At 35.8% G+C, this 5,689-nt stretch overlaps 1 long non-coding RNA gene across 2 annotated transcripts; it reads right to left on the bottom strand.

Moving 5' to 3' along the window:
- Nucleotides 1-1,035: 1,035 nt before the first annotated feature.
- Nucleotides 1,036-5,564, bottom strand: LOC103280773 (uncharacterized). Of its 2 annotated transcripts, none has more exons than XR_010000679.1 (3): nt 5,417-5,564; nt 3,704-3,878; nt 1,036-1,585 (listed from the first exon to the last, which is right to left on the bottom strand). It is a non-coding gene; the product is annotated as an uncharacterized LOC103280773 (long non-coding RNA). The 2 variants fall into 2 exon arrangements; XR_507485.2 differs by lacking the exon at nt 1,036-1,585 and adding an exon at nt 2,569-2,955 and having other exon boundaries at nt 5,417-5,563.
- Nucleotides 5,565-5,689: the final 125 nt, after the last annotated feature.

The raw sequence follows: 5,689 nt of genomic DNA, 5'->3' as shown, positions 1-5,689 counted from the left end.
AACATATATGTTATCAATGTGTATCAGAGACAGGCATCATGCAAGCCCAAATGTTGGGTAGTTTGCAGAGGCCTTTGCAGAGCTCAAAAGTAATGTATTTCCAGTTCTCACCCCATTTTGGGGCTCACATGTCAATGAAATAGGACACCTGAGCACCATTTGCAATGGGGCACACAGCTGGCTACTGCTCAGATGTTGATGGCATCAACATATATGTCCAGAGGTAGAGAGCTCTCTGTTGTAATAAGGCATTTTAGAGAACTTTTCCTTTTGCATTCATGACCGAAGTGGTTCCTGCAGATCAGAGGTAGCCTGCAATCCATATACAGTACTTCCTACTTTCCTTCTGCAACATTATCCACATTGAAAGCCTTCCAAGATACATTATCCACATTTCATTCCCAACAGTGGAAGAAGGGAGCCCTCTCCTGGAGAGATGGACCCTTGCTTTATGAACCTATCTAATAAAAGCAAAGGCGAGCCACTGCGGTGCTGCAAGTGATCATGAACTGGAGGACCTAAAAAGTCCTAGAGAATCTTTCAACATAACTATAGTAACTTCCAGCAAAAATGTTATTTCAATAGGTTTTGCTATTATAATCAGTTTACCCCAAGGTTTGAAGTATATTATTTGTATTGAGCTGACGGCCATTGGCATTACAGCAAATGCAAGACAATTTGTGTCATTTGCAAACCAAATGCAATCCAATCCAACATAAAGACTTCCTGATTCTCATACTATAAAAACGGATTTGTTTGTAAAGTGCCTAAAACATCGCTAGTGAGTCTTAATTTTGGTATTTTCTGCACTTTGCCCAGGATCTATGAATTTAGTCCTCCGATTTTAATATTGCATGATTCATGCTCATTTTAATGATTGTTTTTATTGATGTTGATGTTTTTATTGGGTTAATTGCGTTATGGCTTTGTGATTGGTTTTTTTATTGTTGTATCGGGCATGGCCCCATGTGAGCCGCCCCGAGTCCCTTCGGGGAGAGGGGCGGGGTATAAAAATAAAGTTATTATTATTATTATTATTATTATTATTATTATTAATTCATCTGGGAATATTGGCGGTTAGCTGGGCTCACCAGACACAAACTTTCAGTATCTGCAGTCCTTAGATTTTTAAACTTCAGCCATAGCTCAAAGCTATGGAAACAAGATGGTTTTAGTTTGGTGAGTCACCAGTACTCTTTGGCAAAGAAGGCAAAAAAATCTGGTCAAACTTCAGCCTCTATGATTCCACTGCATTGAATGAAATTGGAGTCAAACTGCATTAATTTGACAGTGTAGATACACCCTAAAAGCTCTCCCGTTGTCAAACCATTTGTTTGTTTTTTGTAGGCCAATGGGATAAGATTAGCTGCTGTTTGTTTCTTAAGTGGATCACAAAAGGAAAGTGACATAAAAGGCACACAATGGAGGAATGGTGGCCAAAGTTATAAGAGATGACTAGTTTTATTGGGTCTCTGAAATCAGGTTATTGGGTGCCGCAAAGGGGATTTAACCAGCCCAGCTTTGTGCCTAAGATAAAAGAGCCACAGATAACCTTCGGATCGTCCCAGGAAGGAAACAAGAGCAACTGGAAAAACAAGAAAGACATCCAAAGAACAATGATGAGCGACAAACAGCAATGTCAACCCGGCTCCATGTGAGAAACACTGATAAAGAAGAGAGCATATTTACTGAGAAAAGACCAATGCCAAAGGCATTCAATCCTCCTTGGCAGAAAATGCGCTCATCTCCGAATGGCGGAACTGAGGGTATAAAATGAAATTTTAAGGTGATCCACCGAGAGCAGAAACATAAAATATATGCTAACTTTCGTATGCTGTAGTAGTTTAGATAAGGAGTCTGGGAGGTTTTGAAGAAGAAGTTGGATGGCCATCTGTCGGGAGGGTTTTAATTGTATTTTCCTGCATAGCAGAAAGTTGTATTGGATTGGGGGTCTCTTCCAACTCTAGGATTCTATGAATCCCCACTCAGCCCTTATTGTTGTTGTTGTTATTATTATTTATATGCCACTTTTTCTCCTTAACGGCGACTCAAAGCTGTGAAGTGATAAAAGCAATACATTAAAAATATAAATCTGAAAGACTCCAAGCACTAAAATAGAATTAAACTAGATATTATTATAATATTTATGTATATTATTATTATAATGATTAATTGCTTTTTAACATGTACATACAGTTAATTTGTAATCATGTTTCTTGTCAATGTTGTGATGTGTATTCTGGGGAGAGGATGAGCATAAAATATATTCATAATCTCTGGAAAGTGATACAGGCTAGGCTGAATTCTATTTAGGGGATTGCATCTACACTGTCAAATTAGTCCAGTTTGACACTACTATGGAATCATGGGAGTTGTAGTTTGACAAGGAATCCCACTGTTCCCATTCAGATCATAGGGTTTGTTGTCCAACGTTTATGGAACGTGTCAGGATGGGTTAAGCCACTGAAAAACTACATGAAAAAGCACTTCTGAAGGAATTGAGAAAAATATTACACTAGAGGGCAACAGTGGCAACCCAATAGGCCAGTCTCTGCAATGCTATAATTTGCTCAAATATTAAATGTTTAATTAAGAAATTCAGACCAACACAACCAATTAAATCTCCTTGAGACAAAGGACATTAGCAATGTTATTCTCCATCAGATCATAATATGGCTCCACTTCCTTTGTGGTTAAAATTGCCAGATCTCAGAGCCGTTTTCAGGCTCGAGATCAGGGTGCGAATTATGCAATTCGAGGAGCCTCAGCTTCAGAACAGAGCAAATCTCAATTTCAGCTATTAGCACAGCAGCTTTGCTAGAATTGACTGATCTGTTGCTGCAATTTGCAAAGAGACTTTTCAGGAGGAGTGTCTTTCTATTTATTTAGGTAGCTTTCTCCATTACTCCATCACTGTGATGCCAGGACTCACCCTCCACTCTTCTCTGCATCTGGCTAGAAACAAAAGGACAAATGGTGTGTTTACACTGTAGAATTAGTGGCGTTTGACCCCACTTTAACTGCTTCGGCTCAATGCTACGGAATCAGCACACTTGGGAATATAAGGCTCTAGACTTGGTAAAACTACAATTCCTATGATCCCAGAGCATTGAAGCATGGCAGTTCAAGTGGGTCAATCTGCATTCATTTGACAATGTAGATCAGTCAAATATTCCCAATTAAATGAGACATAATAAAATTATTTTTTTATTTTGCACCTAGATCTTGATCTGGCTTAATGCTATTTTAGTGTTTATATGTTACAGGTTTTTAATTGTATTGTTTTTAGCATTGTGAGCCACTTTTGAGTGTCTTTTTAAGAGAGGAAAGTGGGATATAAATATGATGAGAATAGATCTGAAAATACCCACTTCTGCTAACATTTCTCACTTACTTTCCACAGAGGAAAACATGATATTGTGTATCACTCATGTAGATAGATATTTTCAATACATATGTATCTGTGTTTAATACTTAAGATATAGTAAAGTAATTAATGACATAACAAGGAGTCATTGCTATTGCCTAGTGTTTGGCCTGGAAACCTAAGGCATAGGTATCTATATCTATTATAATTTATGAGCAAAACTCATGGCAGTGAATGCCAGTAATTCCATGTACTTTGGTGCCCAGGCTGACTAAATCTCCTGTTTATTCCCATCCTAGCAACAAAACAAAGCCCTCCCCTTTGCCAAAATAATACCTAAAATAGAGCAATCCCTCTCTGCAGATAGATTGAAGGGCTCCAGGCCAGCCTTGCTCTTGTTTATTTCCACTTTTGACGCTCAACGTTACCATCTATGGTAAAGAAGACCAAAGTGGGCAGGAAGTGGTGGTTAAACAACAAGCCAGGCAGCCTCTCCGCTGTCTCCTCCTTCCTGCAGGAAAGAAAAAAAATAGAATTTTCTCCACTCCTTATTTGCTTAAAAAAAATGTCTGTCTTCAAAGGTTGGGAGATTAGGAAGGAAAGGGACAGCAAAGGAATGCAGCCGTGGCGCCTGGAAGGCAAGGAGCAAAGATTGTGATCAAAGCCTCCCAGGCTGGATCCACACTGCCATTTAATGCAGTTTCAGCATGCAAATTGACTGCACTGGACTGTATTCTATGCTAGACTCCTATCATCCAGGTCAACGCATTCAGAAATTGCATCATATGGCAGTGTAGATGGGATCCCAATGTAGGTTTTCAAAACTTATTTTGGAGACAAAGAACAGACTTCTTAGAAGATTGCGTCCACACGGTGGAATGAATGCAGTTTGACCCCCCACTTTGACTGCCATGAAATCCTGGGAGTTGTAGTTTCCCAAGCTTATTGACACCCCCCTGTCAAATTATATTACATTCTCTTATATTATTATTATTATTATTATTATTATTATTATTATTATATTTTGATATTTTATTATATAGTATTATATATAATATAGTGAGATATATATAGTATACATATATAGCATAGTAATATTTATATAGTAATATAATACAATATTATTATATTATATTTTAATATTTAATATTTTTATTTTTATTATAGCCATACCAAGAAATTATATAATAGTAATATAATTATTATATAATTGTTATATTTATATTGTTATCATTATATAATAGTGACATAATTTTATACTTTATTATTTTTATCTTCCAGCCAAGAAATTATACAGTACAATATGATATATATATTATATCTTTTATTACTATATAATTGTAATATATTACATTATAGTATTATTATATAATAATATATATTATTTTATAATGTAATATTATAATACTAATATATTACAGTATGTTAGTATTATATAATAGTAATATAATATATTGCATTATATTATTATTATATAATAGCAATATAATATTAATATTATTATAGTAATATAATAGTAATATAATATTACATTATATTATAGTGCAACTATTATATACAGTAGAGTCTCACTTATCCAACATAAACGGCCGGCAGAATGTTGGATAAGCGAATATGTTGGATAATAAGGAGGCATTAAGGAAATGCCTATTAAACATCAAATTAGATTATGATTTTACAAATTAAGCACCAAAACATCATGTTATACAACAAATTTGACAGAAAAAGCAGTTCAACATGCACTAATGCTATGTAGGAATTACTGTATTTATGAATTTAGCACCAAAATATCATGATGTATTGAAAACATTGACTACAAAAATGCGTTGGATAATCCAGGACGTTGGATAAGTGAGACTCTACTGTATATATCTTTTATTAGTATATAATTGTAATATATTACATTATAGTATTATATAATAATATATCATTATATTATAATAATGTAATGTTATAATACTAATATATTAGATTATTAGTAATATATTAATATTACTATTACGGTAATATAATATTACATTATATTATAATGCAACTATTATATATTACCATTCTGTTTTGTGATGTTGTTGTTATTATTCTCATGCCAAGAAAGACTGCGGCATTGAAGCTGCAGCCTGACCTCCTTGGTGACCGTTTTTACCGTTGCTGCCTGTCAATCATCTTTTTCAAAGATGGCCACGCCCCTTTCGGGCGAGGCTTGCCCCAACCCAGAAGCCACACCCCCCTCGGCCTTTCCAAGGGCTCTGAAGCGCCTCAGCCAATCCCAAACAGCAAGGGGCGTGGCTACGTTGTCGCCCCGCCCCTTTCTCCTCGGGCGCC

This window comes from Anolis carolinensis, unplaced genomic scaffold (assembly GCF_035594765.1).
Source record: "Anolis carolinensis isolate JA03-04 unplaced genomic scaffold, rAnoCar3.1.pri scaffold_10, whole genome shotgun sequence".
NCBI lineage: Eukaryota > Metazoa > Chordata > Lepidosauria > Squamata > Dactyloidae > Anolis > Anolis carolinensis.
The sequence above is the reverse complement of the archived record's forward strand: the minus strand, read 5'-3'. Positions and strand labels throughout refer to the sequence as shown.